Here is a 17,376-nt window from a genome sequence, read left to right as displayed (position 1 = left end):
TGAACTGGCTCCTCACATCCCTCTGTCTTCCCTGCCCTGTTCCCAGATGTGGGGATCTGCTGGGACCCCCTTGCCCGTGTCTCTGGGAGCAGCAAGGGGGACAGCCTGGCACCTCCTCACCAGGGCACAACAAGCTGAAAGTGCAGTGAAAGTGAAGTGAAGCAGTAAAGGCCTCTGATAATTAAACAGAGAAAAGAACAGGTCCCTACACTGTGTGGCTCCTGTCCCCTCCAGACTACCATGAACTACAACTGTGTGCTTAAAAATTAGACAGATTAATTATTGCTACAATTAGTAGTATTGTGAATCATCTCTGGTGGCAGGAAATAATATTGTCATAAACTTGTCTAATTGCTCAGTATTTTCAAATGAGCAGTTGAATCCGCAGTTATCATCTTGATGCTTTCACTAGTGACACTGTAGGATGGAAAACACAGAATTGATTAATTAATTTTCATTTAAAGTCAAACTAAATTCTGGCTTGCCTCCACCACTCTGTGCTGTCACTGAAGCCAAGACTGAAGCTTGGAGGTGGCAAGCACAGACATGGAAGACACCACCAGCGTCCTGAGATCCAGGGTTACAGCTGAGAGCAGGGAACTGCCAGCCTGAGCACCCTCGTCACGCACCGAGGCCACAACTGTTTCTGCCTCTAATACAATCAGCTCACATGTGCTTATTATATATCAAATAATAGAGGGGCTTGCACAGCATTCTGCACAACAGCAGGTTTAACCGACTAATTTATGGTTTCAAATGCAGTGGGTGTTCAATTCCATCCCGTTCCTGGGGGTTTCTGACAAGCCACTCTTGGTGCTGCAGATCCAAGCTTTTCCCATTTTCTCAGTGAATTTCGAAACCAGAGCATGTCTCACCTTCACAGCTCACTGCTGGGTGTCATGTCTCTGGCTACATCCTTCAAGACAGCTTTAAATACCAATGTCTCACTTCACCACCAGGTACACCCACTGTTTTTAAGTGGCTGGATCAAATTTAGGAGCAGTTTTGAGTTCACAGTACGATTCCCCATGTCTCCTCGTGGTTCACGTCACTGAGAGCTGTGGGTGCAGTTCCACCACACCCAGCTCACAGGCAGCAGGGACCCTGCTCAGGTGCCCTTTGAGACACACACAAGTAACATGGATGTGATATATAAGCAAGTATATTGAAGCAGGAGACAAGTGACACCTCTAGGGCCTCAAGTGCTGAGGACAATAAACTGGAAAGGTTTATTTATACTCTCCCAGCTCCAGGATTTGTTTCACCAACAAAGATGCATTGGCAAAAAGCAGGTCTAAGCTTAACTATACCTTCTACACCATTTCCCCTTAAACAAGGCAAAGTAAATATATTTCTGCTTCAGAATTAAGAGCAGCAATATTCTTCTCCCCCATTGCTTTCTAAATGAAACTCCAGAAAACCCTTTTTGAAGCTTCCCAAATTCATTTCCAGACCTGTTCCCTGCTGTGCTCAGGAGAAATGGATTAAACGAGTCTTTTGAAGAGCAGCTGCCCGTAAGCTGCTCTGGGGACAGCTCAGCTCAGCTGTTTCCATGTCTCCTGGAAGCAGGACAGACATCAGAACTCCCAGGACCAAACTTGCATGTACAGGCAAAATGTTGCCATTAAGTGAGCACTGCACCTGAGGCTTGAGTCCCAGGCAGCCAGGGCTGGCAAGGTCACCCAGGTCCCTGAAAGCACAATAAAGGCCTAAAACTTGTCAAGCCCTGCACAGCAGGCAAGTTTTGATATTGAAAATATTCATCGCCAGCCATTTCTAGTTAATGAAACAGAGCAAACTGTCGAGGAAAATGGGAACATTACAGTAAAAACAACAACAAATTAAACTCTAATGCAATTAGACAGTAATTAGGGATCTATCCTCTGGGAACATTTTGGGACTCTGGGTCTTTCTCAAAATCTGATCCCTCTGCAACTTTATTCCTTTCTAGTTAATAAGGAAGAAGCGAGTGGCACAGGTCCCCTGGTTCCCTGCAAAAAGCCATCTTCTGCTCTGCAAGAGGTGGTGGCAGGTAAAGCATTCACACCTCCTGGCCAAGGAAAATACAGGTGTCACCCAGCAGAACAGGGTGCAAAGGGAGAACAGAAACCACTGCCTGTGTCTTCTGCAAGGTGACCAGAAACACAAAGACCCAAATGCTCTTGTGCAGGAGCCAGGCTGAGCAGGCACAAGCTGAGAGCAGAGCATAAGCCAGCCCAGAAAACACAGCTCTGATACAAGCCACAGCTCAGAAAAAGATGTATTTAATACCTCTTGACTTTTTAAATGTATTCACAAATGTACTCCTATGTATACCTTCAGTAAATCTCTCAAGCTTGCTGCAGGACAGAGCAGGGAAGCCTTTGGGCATCAGTCCCTGCAGGAACCCTCAGCACCCACAGGTGCCCCACAACCTGTGCACTGCCTGGCCTGCCTCCATGACACCCCAGAGGGCAGGGGACATGGAGTGTGGTACCAACAAAACATCGAGGAAATCACAGGAGAACTGAAATGGAGAGGCAAAGATGCACTGTCCCATTCAGCCATTTCTCCGTCCAGGCTCATCCACACAGTGCCTGAGGGTTACAGCAAAGCCTGGCGCTGCTAAAGCTTCCTCTGGGGGACACAGACACAGTGAACACTCTTTCTTCAGAGGGTGAGGTGGTAGGGCATGAAGAAAAGCCTTCTCTCCATTCCCTCAGGCTGCTGCTATTCCTGGGGGCAGCCCTGTCTGCATTTCACAGCTCCAGTACTTCTCAGCAAGGGGTGTTTTTCATGCTTTGAAAGGAGTAATAAAGCTATGTCCTGCTACCTGCCCAGCAGATGTCAGGGAGATAACCCCCCCTGTACTCAGCAGAGGAAGGTATCAGTGCAAGGAAGGGAGGTGGGAACCTTGACCTTCAACTGTTTCTGTACCCAGATCTGCCCTTGGGACACCCAGAGCCCCATTCTGGCCTAGAAATTGGCCCAGTTCTGATCTCTCAAACCAGTTCTGTATCTCAAGTCACACCTCTTTCCTTGGGAGCTTAACCCAGATAAAGTGAGACCCCCAGATCTGAAAGTGTCCAAGGCACCAGTGCAAGGACCAGTCCCAGGATCCCACAGCCATTCCCAAGAAGCTTTGAAGAACTCACCTAATCGTGAAAGAACACCTTGCAATGGAAAAGGGTATGATTAGAGACTCAAGGGTCTCAAAAAGATACCAACTTTTTTGGTATCAAGTCAAAAGTTGCTTCTTGCAAAGGAATAATTCTCAGCAACCCCTCACTATTGTCTGCCCTTAACCACTGGCATGAGGGCTGTCTGCTGCGGGGCTTGGGGATATTTCCTCCCTCCCTGCAGGGAGGGATTACAAATCCACCACCAGACCAGGCATCACCATTCCCAGGTAAATCCCCAGCAAAGGGGGAGAGGCAGTGCAGGAGCCATAAATCCCCAGAGAGAGGAAGCCAGCTGCTCGTTGTGAGCAAGGTGCTCAGTCAGCAAGGACCAACCGGCTGCACCAATTCCTCTGCAAACTGGAAGCAGCAAATAAAACAAATCCAAGCACATATCAGCCAGACAACTCCTTACACAGCCTTTTCAAGTGGGGGCAGTCAGCAATGCTGCAAATAGCTGGGGAGGCCTCTCAGGGTGCAGAACACCTGGAAAAGTGAAAGGCAGCAGTGCTGCACCTCCTCTGTGCTGTCCAGGGCAGGAGAAGGCAGAAAAGCCCGAAGGAAGAAGACTGGGTGCTGAAGAAAAGTTAAGACTGAGCAACTCAGAGGCAAGGGAAATGACTTCAGAAACACTCCAGCCAGTCAGGCACACGTAGAACCATGGTGCAATGTATGGACAAAAATCAATTATTTGGAGTGACTCAGAAGTGACTAAGAATGGTCAGATAAAATCACTTGTAAGGACTGGAAATCACCCCAAATTTTGAAACTGTCCCACCCCAGGATGTGGCTCGAAGGCAGGGTCCTCCCCAGGGTCAGGGATGCAGGAGGTGCTGGTATAGGGACACTTGTATCAGGAGCTTTATAACCTACAGGTCTACACTATTCTGGGAGTAACAAAGGATTCCTGACCTCCTGCCTCTGATAAAATCAGGGGGAAGGCCCCATTTGTACTCTAGAAAGCTCCTGCACTGCCTCTCCTTCCTGTCCCTTCCTACAGCAGATGAGTCACTGTCTAGAGCCTTTAGCTAAACACCTCTTACTGTTTATCAGGTCCCTGCTGCTCCCTGCCCCACAGCACAGTGCAGTAAGGTTAGGGTCAGGGTCAGGCAATGCTCCAGGTCACTATCCCTTTCCTGAGGAATGACGAGGGTTCCAAAACTCAAACCCTTCTGCCCAGCATCTCCCTTTCTGAGCTGCTCCTCCCCAAGAACATCCCCCTGCTCACCTCTCACCTTCCGGGGCCGGTGGTTGTGTTTTGCAGAAGGACAGCACGTGTTCTTGCAAGAGCAAACAGCACAACCTCACGCACAAAATACAAACTGATGATTTTTAACTCAACGCTCTGCAAATCTTGTTCTTCACCAAATACCACACACTCAGGTCACTTCAGCATCACGGGAGGTTAAAAGGAGTGTGTGGCTGCCCCAAGGACAGGCACCCAAGCATCACCTACCATCAGGAATTAGGGGGGCACTGCCCAGGGCCGGTATCACTAACCGAGATACACGAACCGCTAGCAACCCCGACAGCCCAGGGGTCAGCAGCCAGAGACCCTTGACACGGCCCAAACCAGGAGTAATTCCGCTCTGGCTGGGCTCTGACCTACGGCCAGCCCCGGAGCAACACGTGTGGCCGGGCAGCCCCAGGGCGCTCTCGGACCGCTCCGCTCCTCGGGGCTGTCCCCGGGGACGGCGGCCCCAGCCCGCGGCTCAGCGGCCTCCCTGCAACCGGGCTCCTGGTCTCCGAGCCCCGGTGGCTTAGGAACTTCTCCAAACTTCCCAAACAACACAGAGAACAGGCTTATTTTCCTGCATCTACAGACATCCACGCTCGTACCCCAACAGCCCCGGCAGCTCCCATCTGGCCCGTGGGGACACCAGTGCAGAGCTCGTTCCGGCAAAGCACCCCGAGCTGCGGCTCCCAGCACAGGGGCTGCTTCCCGAGGGTCCTGCACCGAGGCCTGGATACCTCCGGACGCCGCCTCACAGGTGGATGCTGCATTCCCTAAAAACTCCGGGAAAACACTCCGAGGTTCGGCGCGGGTCTGGACCCCCGGCAGGGCGTGCGCCGGTCACCACGGACCAACGCCGCGGGTCTGGGGGCGCCGGGGGGCAGAGCCACCCGCTCCCTGACGGGTCGAAGCCGCATCCCGGCTCCATCCGCAACAGCGCTGCCATCACCCCAGCCGCCCCGGCAGCGGCTCCCAGCCGGGACCGGATCGCCTCCCACCGCCCGCACTGACACCGCTATTAACAGACTCCGATTCCTCTGCAAACTTTCTTCAACTCCCATCATCAGATCCCCGCAACCACCCCCGCGCGAGCCGCCGGCTCGGTGCCCGGTACCTTCGGGTCCGGCCGGTACCCCCGGGGCCGATGCTCAGCGGCTCCAGGGCCGGTGCCTCGGGCGCGGCGGGGCCGCTCCAGCCGGGCGCCGCTCCCCGGCTCCGGGGCCGCCGCAGCCGCAGCTCCGGCTCCCGCCGCTCCGGCGAGCCCAGGCCGAGTGCGGCGGGGGGCGGCGGGCGGGGCCGGGCCGGGGCCGCGGCTCCTCCCCGGCAGCGCCATTGGCTCCGCCGCGCTCCGCAGGGCCGCCCGCAGCCCCCGGCCTCGCAGCTCGGGCCCACCGCCCCCGGCACAGCCTGCCCGGGAACCTGTGCCTGCCCCTGCATCCCTGCAGGTGCTCCAGCATGGGCTAACAGGGACTTTAGAACAAGCTGCTCTAGTGGGAGCTGTCCATGACAGGGAGTTGGACCATCTCTGCTATCCCTTCCAACCCAAGTCATTCTGTGAGTCTGTAGTTTTCCTTGCTGTGAAAATAGAAGGATGTGCGTACCTGATGTGCAGAGGCTGTGAAGGGTATCACAGTCGCCAGGGAGAACATACTTCCAGACTCTTGCTTTTGCAGATGACACAGTAATTTTAATACCCTGGATTTATGGAGCGAGCATGCCTGGCACTGCAGGCGCCCACCACACACAGCACGCGGGGACAGTGGGAGGCAAGTTCCTGCGTGGGCTCCCCCAACGCAGCAGCTGGAGGAGAGCAAATGCCAAAGGGAACGGGGTGGGTTCTCGCCAGTCAAAGGTTGGTCACAGCCCCAGCAGGCAATAATCAAGTGCCCCAGGCCAGGGTCAGGGCAGAAGAGCAAGGCAAGGATGAGAGCAAGGCAATAAACGGGAAGGAGAAACTGGGGGGACACAAACCCCTGCAAACTACACGATGGGAAGATGATCCCTAATACAGCGTGAGACACACATGCCTGGGAGTCTGCAAAGTCACGCCCAAACCAAACTGTCTCCCCACTCTGAAATCCAGTAACGCCTGAATCTGGAAAAAAGGTGGATTTCCCTCATCTTTGTGCACACTGTCCCCAGGCAAAGCCACTTCAGAATGCAGACTGACAGTCCTGGAAGCCCAGGCTGTAGGTGAGCACAGTCCCTGCACCATCCCTCTGCCATCATACACCTGCAGTGGCAATGCCATCTTGCTGCCCTCCTTTCTGCCTACAGTGGAGAGGAGGGTGAAGACCAGCTGGTGTCAGGGAGGATTCTGTCCCAGCTCTGCTGAACTGGCCCGTGCCTCACTTGCCAGCAAGAGGTAAGAAGCAGGGGATGTGATGGAGCAGAGAAACCTTGTACCTCGAGCCCTGTGCTTCCAGGTGTAAGGCTACACAAACAACCAGGACAAAGGCAGTTAATCTGGCTCTGCTCCACCTCCCTCAGTCCCCATAACATCCCTCAGCAGGGATGAGGTTGCTGGGTCTCCATCGGGGACAGGAGGGCTTAAAGGCTTTGCAGCTCAAGGTAATTGGTGGTTGCACCCCAGAGGAACTCGGGCATACTTATCTTGCATGCCAAGATATGGAAAGGCTCCTTTGTGCCTTCACTTCCAAAGCCAAATGAAACTAAGCTTGCATCATTCCCCTCCTGAACATTTGGCTAATCAGGGCAGTTACATGCCTCCCCCTTTTCTCATCAAACTGCTCTGCTGTCCAGGTGTCAGATTTGCCAGGCTCTGATAAAAACGCTGCACCTTCAGCAATCTGTGTTTTGGAGAAGCAGATGTGACACTCGTGCGATGGCAGAATGGGCCTGTGAGAGCTCTGCAGGCACCCACAGCCCAGCCATGGCTGGGGGGCACTAACAGGGTCCTGTCAGGACCTTCAAGAGCTGAGTCTGTGTAGTGAAATTTGTTTCTATTAAATATACTTTGCAGAGTCTCAAGGATTTTGTATGTGCAGTCCAGCAGGCTGAGCCACGCTCCTGTCCTTTTGCTACCAGGTGGGGCCTCACCTAAGTGGTGTTATAGATACATATTATAATATTGGCTTTTTGCAAATATTATAATGAATATTATATGTATAAGGTTAGAAAACTTTGTTGTGTTAATATAATTCCTTCTATTTCTGTTATTGATGAAACTTAGAAATAGTGATATAACACATATATGTTGAGCTATGGCATAGTATTAAAGCAAAATCTACTTTTGTTTGTATAACCCAAAGACTGAAAAAGATGAGACCCCCCCCCCTTAGATTATTTTATCCAGATGAAGACAGCAGTCTTCCAAGTCCTCCAGGAAAGGAATGGGAAAGTTAAAAACTAAACAAAGAAACATATAAAACTTAAGAGGAATGTTTGAATTATGTATAAGAATTTATGAATATGTAGTAGAGTTCTGTTTTTAAGGGACAATCCTTTGTTAGCAAGGTGTGCTTTCTTGGCTGAATGCAGAGATACCAGGCCATATCTGTATATTTTACTTTATTTTATCTCCTAATTTTCTTTCTATTAAACTTTTAAATTCTATGTAAAAATATGTGAACCTCGTTTTTCACAGTGGTGAAATGGACTTTAAATCACCCTCTATCACACAAACATTAGAAAGGAAAGACTTCACCAGCAGATTTTCCATTTCCAGCTTAATCTGTTTGACAGCAGTTTTACAAACTATCTGAGCTTCATGATCCTGCTTGGCTCTTTAGCTGTTAAAAAAAAAGTGCTAAGGAGCATTTAAGCCATGCAACTAAGCCTCCAAAATTGACACAAACTCTTTAGAGATGCCACCTGGAGTCTCAGATACTTCAGTGCTAAGAAGGGCAGATCAGACAATATTTGCAATGATGCAGCTACCATTCAGGGAAGAGCTGGTTCTTAAATCCTTTCCTCACATTTTGGGGGGGATTGTATAATTCCCAGGAGCATCCCATGCTTGCTGGCAATAAATGACAGCGTAGGCACAAGAAATGTTGGAAATAAGTTGAAAACTCAGCTTTTGCTCTATCCCAGCACCCTACAGGGCTCAGGAATATATTTCCTGTCCCTGAGCAGGGATAACTTTGGAACAATCCAAAACACATCAAAACAAGGAGCTGTAAAGCAGCAGCTGTGATTGATTAATCACAGTAGTGAAGCTGAAGGGTTTGATCATTCTCATAAGCTCTCTAAAATCTTATTCTACAAAGGAGAGGTTACCACAGACATGAACAAAGCAAATCACAAGTTGGAGCTGATTCCTTCCTGGAAGGGCTCTGGACACGCTGTGTGCCCAATGCCTGTGTGCATTCACAGCTCAGTGCCTGCACATCAGAGCCCACCAAAGGACACTGCAAAACCTGCCCAAGCACAGCAGCACCAGGACTGGGAGGAGGTCACCTTGTCAGACAGAGGGGGATTGCTGCAAGGAGCTGCACCTTGCACTTTAAAAAATCGACTTTCTATCTCATTCCAGTAAAACAACTGACATTTGGTGAATGTCACATACTCCAGGGGACATTGTTCCAGGCCTTCCTCTGGAGCAATCTGGTGTCAGCCTGTGGATTCAGAGTGAATTCTGAGGAGAGGAGAAATGATGCTTCACCGTGCAATGCAGCAACATCTGGTGCTCCTGACAGCATTTTCTATTTCCCCTTCCTCCCTTGGCCTATGCAGTGCTCTCCAGGTTCTATTCCTTGCACTCTCAGGCATAGGGACATGAAGAGGAGAGGAAGCCATAGGCAAGGGCACAGTGACTTGCCCACTATTTATCAGTGAGACATCTTTGCAGCAAACCCTGCCTGATTTGCAATGCAACGTGGGACAAACAGAGCAGCCACTGGTGCTGTGGGCAGATGAAAGCTACCTCCAGTTCTGTGCCACTCCTTTCCCAGACCAAATTCCTGTTTCCACTAAGAGCAGAGATGGCAGATTGATGCAGAACACAAAGCAGCCCTGGCCCTGCACACAGAAGCTCCTGGGCTTCTCTGGAAGGAGACAGAGGCTCGAGAAAACTTCACATCAGAGTTCCCAAACCCCGTGGCCGTGAGCAGATGTGGAGCTGCCCAGGTGTGAGACATCCCACCAACCCCGTGCCCAGAGAGCTGCTGCCAGCAGTCCTCACCGAGCCTGGGCAGTGCCTGTGCCTTTGTGACAGCCACCCTCGGATTCTCCTCTGCAGCACCATGCACTTTGGACTTCTCCCCTTTGGACTTCTCCTTTCCTGGCATTCAGCGCTGAAACCGGAGCAGGCAGCAGCAGGTTCCTTGCAAAACAAAGTTTGCTGAGCACGTTTTAAATACCCTGTACCTCTTCACCGAGGTTTGTGGGTCCTCCTGCCAGCTCGTGCCGAATGAAACAACCTAAAGGTGGCTAAGCCTGGCTCCATCACACTGCTAAATATGCCCACGGGACGTCCCTAGATGAGTTACTTTGATTTCATCAGCTCATCCCCAACTGCAGTTTTTAATCCTCCGGGTAACAAAAGGCTCATCCTCAGCCGCCTCCCAGGATCCTGGGCTCTGGCAAAGCATCGTTAGCTCTGTGCTACAATTGCAGCACCCAGGGAGTTTGAACAAAGAGCCCCAGGCAGTCCCAGCCTGAAACACTGGGAGCAATGCCATCGTTCCCAGAGAGGGGAAATGTTTGGAAATGCAATTTCCGAGGTCACTTTTTATGATCCAGGCACACCACAGAGCCTGAGTGCTCCTTCTGGCAGCCAAAGGCAGCGCTGGGACTCCCCGCAATGCCGAAACAGCGGGTGCCCCATTCCCAACAATTGCTCTCCTTCCTCCCCATCTCCCACCTCAGCGGAGAGGAGCAGCTGCCCACCAGACCTCTCTCAGAGGGATTTCAGCCTCGTTCCCAAGGAGGGCAAGGCTTGGTCCGCTAATCTCAGAGGCTAAAATAATTTTATGCTTTCTTTGAGAAATCGTTCCAGCAAAGCCTGGAAGATGCAGCGAGCCCAGACAGAAACATATTTCCCTTGTGGTTATGCTGCTGCCTGACTGCCAGCACACAGACAAGCTATTTGTGCCTCGCTAGGCAAAACCCAGTGAAGTGTTTAACTCGACAACGGGAGCGTTTCTCTGAACGATGCCACCTCAGCTGACCCCAGCATAGCTCCACAGCTCCCCCAACACCTCAGCAGCACCCTCGGCTCCCTGCAGCTCCATTTCCAAGCAGGGCTCCATTTCCTCTGTGCCAGCTCCTGCCCAGCATCCAGCGGGTCCCCACTGCAGCCTCTCTGCTGCTCCGGCAGGTCCCGGGTTCCTCCCACCCCTCGCCAAGGGCGGGCACCAAGGAGAAGCCCAGGCACGGGGAGATGACCGAGCCCCTCAAGGGGAAATATTGACTCCAGTACAGGAGAAACGTGGAGTTCAGCCCGAGCTGAGCTGCACCCTGGAAACCTGTAAATAGCAGCTTCCCTTGTCTGTGACTCACTGAGCATCGCCAGTGCCCCAATTTCCCCTCTGGCTCAGGGACCCGGGGACCAACCTTTGCCCAGTATCACACCAAACGAGCAGGTACAGCTGCTGCTGGAGTCCCCAGGTGGGAAGAGAGTTGAGTAAAGGGCTCTTGGCAGCCAATGCATCTCAACAAGTCCCTGGTGGCTGAGCCCAGGTGCGAGGAGCGGGATGCGGGTGCAATCTGCCAGCCTGAGCTGCAGTGCAGACACGAGGATGTGCTCCCAGTTTGCTCTACATGCCCTCTGTGGCTGCAGCGCTGCCAGCGCAGGAAACGCCTGGGGCTGGGGGCCGGTGGCTATCGGTAGCCCGCCAGGACAGAGCAGTGGTAGGGAGATGCAGACCAGCCGGGAGGACTGGGCTCTCCCCAGGACCCCCAGGCCTGTGATGGTGACAGCCTGCAGGGAATATCAAAAGGGGTTCCCCACAGCCAGCCCAGAGGGTGATACCTCAGTCAGAGGAGACACTTTGCACTGTCTGCATAGGCTCAAAAAGGGAAGTTCCCTTCTAGAAGAAAATTACCCTCTTGATCTGGGCCCCACAACACACATGACATTCCATACCCACCCTGGCCTCACGTGCAGGGCTTTCTACCTTGCTATAAATAGTTTCTAGCACTGCTGAGCAAGAATTAATGACTTTTCTAATTATGCCGCCATTAGTTGGTGACAGGGGAATGATACTGTGCAGATGTCTGAACCCACTCACCCAGCACAGCTGGATTGCTCTGTGAAGAACACACCTGTATGTCACCACATCATTTCAGAGAATAGTGAGTCACAAGTGCAGAAAGCCAAAAAAAAAAAAAAGGGGGCCTTTCTCAATATTAAGTAAGAGATGTCTGGAAACCATACGTAAACCATACGTACTCCAGGTTCCCATAAGGAATCCCATCAGACTTGGGTGGCATCTCACAGAGCTGCAATTCCATCTAAACATTATGTGTGATTTCTACCCTCTCACATACCACTCTGGAGTGTAGAGACCTGTTTCATATTGGCTTCCCAACTTACTCTTGATTTTAAATTGGATTTCCTTGTTTACCAGGCAGCTCTTGCTTTGTCCTGCTGAAAAGGGGCATTTTGCACCTGCCCTGCCAGGATGCCTGCACCATCACGCTGCCACACATCATTCAGCCACTTGTGGCAGTCCTGGCAGACTCAAGCTGGAAGCCAGCTGTCCTTTGTCCAAACAGTTCTTTTTCATACAACTTACTAATAATGCACTCAAGAATTTCTGTAGAAGGCTCTTACTTCAGAAAATGCTAATGACAGGAAAGCGCCTCTTGCAACACCTGATGGAGGTTTCCGCCCACCTTCTGGTTTTTTACCATTTCTGACAGCATAAACAAGGTGCAGTTTTGGAGGGGAGTACAGAATTTCAGTGCCAAAATAACTTTCTTTTTCTGAACAGTGGATGGATATGGCAATAAACATTTTCTCCTGAGGCTATGGCAGGTGCATCACTTGCCTGGGAAAATTACTGGAAAACGGAACAGCCAAGGAGCACTTAGCAATGCAGCACTTTAGGTTTCACCTGCAGGACCCCAGCAGTGAGGCAGGGGACCCCAGCTCCTCTCTGTAGCCCAGGCTGCAACATCTGGATTTTCCCTCTCAGCAGACCCTGCCGGGCTTCTGACAGAGCTGTTCTTTGCAAGAGCCATCAGAAGAGAAGGGATCAAGCAGGTTCTTTTGCCCAGTCATTTGGAAACAGTCAAAGTCACTCCTTGCAGCAGACATCTGCCCGTGTGGGGTCCCATTTACAACAATAACAATTCCATTAGTTCCGCAAGGCAATACCTGTGCTCTGCAGAGCAGATTAAAGGAACTGCCGTGGATTTCTGACATTGTCACAGGGAAGTGGTCCCTGAGCTCTGTGTGCCCAGCTCCTCTGGACTGTCCCCCTTTCCTCAGAGTGACCCAGCAGCCCAGCGTGACGCTGCTCTGCCTTGGAGCCAAGCAGGGGTGGGGAGCCATGCCCTGCCCTGCCCTGCTGCCTCCCCTGCCCCTTTTCTTGCATTGCTGTCGTGCCCTGCTGCCTCCCCTGCCCCTTTTCTTGCACTGCTGCCTCCCCTGCCCCTTTCCTTGCACTGCTGCCCTGCACTGCTGCCTCCCTTGCCCCTTTCCCTGGGGAGCTGTGGCTGCAGCCCTGGCCCCCATCACCATATGGCAGCTCCTGTCCTCTGGCTCTGAAGCGTCGCTTCATTTCTGTTCCATTGCCAACCTTGTCAGAGTGCTCCAGAAACCACTGTCGCTATTTTTAGAGGGTTAACAAATACCTCTAGGAAAAATAATCCACTGGTACGTGACTCCCTTTCAGTCCAACGTTCAGCAAATGGCCACAGCATCAGCTGTAGCTGTAAAGATGAAACAAGACTGATGAACTCTGTCTACCCTCACCCACCTGCCCACAGTGAAGGAACATGAGAAAACAGCCAACCTTCTCTTTGGTTGCCAAGGTTTCTCATTTTTATGTATAGTTACATATATTTATAGTGCCCCTTGCTATCAAAAATGAGCAAAGGGAACAGCAGATAAGACAGTGTAGCAGGATTGTTTCTCAACAGAATGTTTTTCACTTTTCCATGAGGCATCAGCAGCTCTTTAAAGTCTTTTTATTACATTCTGCATTAGATGCAAAACCATATTTCAAAGTCACTTTAACTTTGAAAAAGAAAAATGCAGATTCTGTACTGAGCCACCTGCAAACATGGAGGCATGACCCACATTAGAGAAACTTGGGAAGGGAAGAAGGCAGGGCAGGAGAGAGGCAGGGAGCTCTGTGGATGAGACCAGGCCGTGTAAAACACTTCAAAAATAAAAATTCGTGGGGAAATAGCTGCCTTTCTAATTATAGCTTTTAGGGGAGCTCCTCACTCTCACCCTAGTGAGGCTGGGGAGGTCTCAGGCACCCCGTATTCTGCATTTAAATCCATGCAGCAAAAATGAACCAGCTTGGATTTTCTGTTAAATAAAATCAACAGAGCTTCCATTATTTTTTGTTCTTAGTTTGTTAGACCACAAATTACAAATCAAAGGTCTTCTCATCTCTGCTCCTTCTAGCAGAGACTGTTATCAGTTCCTGAATTTTCTGGGGATTGACTTTCACTTTTTTAAAGCATGAAAAGCTTTCACAGCCACAAGCAATTAGTGAAAGGAATAAAGCAGCAGCTCGTATGTCCAGATTAGTTATGCCACAGAGAGGCACCGACCTCATTAGGCCAGACTGGGAATTCTGACAGCTGTGCTCAATCCCAGAAACCAGGACAGGTGCAGAATTCAGCAGCACTTTCTCACTGGCACGAATTCTGTTATCTGGCATTACCTGAAGCAGAGGAGAAGCTCTGCTGCTGTTTAGGCGTGTTCTTTAAAAAATACCGTATGTAGGGCAAATGGATCTTGCCGAGATTCACTCCTGAGTAGCAACTAAAAACAATAATATTTATCATAAATATATTGTATAAGTATACAGATAATGTATAAATAACAAAAGCAGTACAGTCTGACAGAGTCCGGGAGCCGGGGGAGAGGGGCGAGCGGGGCCAGCGGGGCACGGGGGGAGCGGGGCCAGCGGGGAACGGGGCGAGCGGGGCACGGGGGGAGCGGGGAGCGGGGCCAGCGGGGCGAGCGGGGCACGGGGCCAGAGGGACCAGCGGGGAACGGGGCCAGCGGGGAACGGGGCCAGCGGCGAGCCGCGAGCGGGGCCAGCGCTCCCTTGCCGGGACGAACGCGCCACCGCGCGGCTCTGGGGACGAGTCCCGAATTCCCGGCGGGACAGAGACCCCGTCCCGCAGCCGGCAGCAGGCGGCACCACGAGCCCAGGCAGATGCAAAGCTGGAAAATCCCCGCTCCTCCTCGGAGCCGCCGCCTCCAGAGCGGGGAACGAGGAGGCTTCGCCGCCCGACTCACCCCAGCCTCCCCCCAGAAGCAGTTTCGGGAACATAAAAAGCCTCTGGCACCGCTCTGGGGCTTCCTGACTCCCCGGAACGACGCACCCTACGGTCTTGCAAGAGTGGAATCACAGAAACGGCATCATAGAGTCACAGAAGCATTTAGGCTGGGAAAAAAACCCTTAAAACCAGCGAATCCAAGCATTAACCCAGCACTGCTGAGCTCACCACCGAGTCCTGTCCACAGGCATAACAAGTGACAAACCGAGTTTCCAGACTCTGTGATCTATCTCCACAAAACTCCCAGGGATTTGAGAGCTGGGGTGCTGAGCAGGCTGGTGAGCACCAATGTCCCAGCTCTAAAGGGATCCAGGTCAAAAGCTGAGGTGTAATCACGAGCAGACCACATCTGACAGCTCGTACACTTCCCTGCTGCTAGACAATTCCTCCTCTTCTACATGCCTTAAACAGGGAAAAATGTATTTTGGAAGGCTGGGTATTTTTGGAGGGCATTCTGCCTTGGGGCAGTATCAGCTGCCCCTTCCCCTGGCCGCTCACCCACAGCCCAGCATCTACTCCTGGCCAGGCAGCACTTCCACCAGGCTGGGAGAGGTTATCTCTGAGCCCCAGGTCTGCTCCTGTTCCCATGTGCAGCTCCAGCAGCATTCACAGCTGGTTTTTTCCCAGCACAGGTACTTGCAGGAGGAGTTCCTCTTATTCATAAAGTAAGGTGATCTGCAGGGAATTAACTTTGGGCCCCATCCCAAAGCTGAAAGAAAGAACAGATCAAATTCTGTGTCACTCTGGAAGACAAAACACTGCTTTTCTGAGAATGAACCAAAGAAATTTCAGTATCTGTAGGCAAACAATGAACTTTCATATTGTACAGGATTCTGTCTGTCTTCCTCTTAATTCAGTCCTCTAATTGCAGACAATCTGGTTTCTGTGCTGTAACCTGATATTTGCACAAAAGTGATACAAGTATCTTGCCGTTTTTACTCTGAGGAAACAGTTCAGGTATTGAGAGATGCTTATCAAAGAGCAGGATCTCTATGTTGCCAGCTGGAGCTAAGGTATCCTGCTTCAAGGAGAAGGACCTTGCTGGGGAAGAGCATGTGTGCCCACCCAAATAAGCTGAGGATGCCCTTCTTCCCAGAAGTATCTCAACCTGCACCACATAGGGCAGCAGGAGCAATGTGATCAGGACAAGGGCACTTAGAAGAAGCCCCAGGTAAGGCAGGATGACTAAAGACAGCAGAGAAGGTCACACAGAAAACAAGGAGCGTCAAGGATCAGATGTGGCTTGTGAAATATTGTGTAGGGTTTCAGAAGTGACTCCAGTTGTCAGTTGGAACAATCTGTTTGCTCCTGCTAGATAACTGTGTCACTTCCATGGCCAAGGGAACAGAAGGGCCACTGAAGAAATACAGGGTGGAAAAATGAAACTCTGTTTCAGTTCTCCCACTGTACAGACTTCTCCACCCCGAAGATTCTCTAAGGCAGAAAGCTGTAGTTTCAAAAGAAAGGGGAAGTGTCTGGGGCACAAAGGTCAGAAGAAACAATGCAAAACGTTAGAGCCATAAACAGATCAAGAGAGTCCCTGGCCCCACTGTTCTGGGACTCTCTCAGCCACTCTGCCAAGAGAGAAACAATGGCTTGTACCTTGCCAGCACAGCACAAATTCCAGGCTGCCATGGGGGAATTGCAGACTGCCAACCACGGAGCCAGGCTGATGCGCTGGGAACATCGGATCCATGCAGGAGAAGGAGCCTAAGGCCAGTTCCTGGCTGCTGGGGGAGAAGGAGCTGTGCCTCAGGTCCCATCTGTGTCATTATTCCAGCATCTGCAGTCATGTGTTCCTGCAACTGTGCTGGGACAAACTGGGAATTCCTGCTCAGCTAAAGCAAGGAGAGAGGGTTTTGCATGGGGATAGCACACGGTGGACTGATCTCTGCCAGCCTTACCTTGGCAGACACCCCATCCAAGCATACACGGTTTCAAAGTCCTGGCTGAGCACAGAAATAGCCTGTCCTGAGACCTGCACGTTACTTGGACAAACCACACTGGATTAGGCACTGGCTCTATGCTGGATGGGAAGGAAACACTCAGCAAAAATGGAGCTGAGCACAGCTCCTGCTTATAGCAGAGATACAGGGCAGAGCCACCACTGAAGGTTTAGTGGTGATGCTGTGCTGTGCTCTGAGAAACAGGGCAGACCTGTCCCAAAAATCTCTATATCTGGTGAACTTAACTAACTCAACTCACAGCATTGCTGCCCTGCTGTTGCATGGGCTGGGCCTTTCAGGGGCCAGTGAACGGCAGGAAGGTTTCAGGCATAAGCCCCAGCAGTTCCTGCCCAGAAAAGCACACTCCCTCCTCTGCCAGTCCTTCCTGCTGCCTGGCCTGACTTTGCCACTAGCTGGAAGTCAGTCTGTCATGTAGGCCTTGCAGGGTAGGGATTTCATTCCTCAGCCTAAAGGTGATAAATAGGATTCTGTGCAGGACACGTTGGATTTGAATATTGGTGATGAACATTTCAGCTTTGGCAAGTCCCTGGAAGCCTGATGTTCATATTTCAGTTGAGATTTATATCCAGGAGAACAATGC

General features: G+C 51.3%; 1 protein-coding gene across 2 annotated transcripts in view; it reads right to left on the bottom strand.

The window, feature by feature from the left end:
* ZMAT4 (zinc finger matrin-type 4) overlaps window positions 1–17,376 on the bottom strand; it is a 72,310-nt gene that overhangs the window by 40,935 nt on the left and 13,999 nt on the right. The window contains exon 1 of one of the 2 annotated variants that reach the window (XM_086865416.1): window positions 5,507–5,635. The exons of the other annotated variant lie outside the window; for it this stretch is intronic. The gene's annotated coding sequence lies outside the window, so the exon portion shown is untranslated. Of the gene's footprint in view, window positions 1–5,506; window positions 5,636–17,376 lie in introns of those variants that run through there. 2 annotated transcript variants of the gene reach the window in all.

This window comes from Cyanistes caeruleus, chromosome 29 (assembly GCF_971803275.1).
Source record: "Cyanistes caeruleus chromosome 29, bCyaCae1.hap1.1, whole genome shotgun sequence".
Taxonomy (NCBI): Eukaryota; Metazoa; Chordata; class Aves; order Passeriformes; family Paridae; genus Cyanistes; species Cyanistes caeruleus.
The sequence above is the reverse complement of the archived record's forward strand: the minus strand, read 5'-3'. Positions and strand labels throughout refer to the sequence as shown.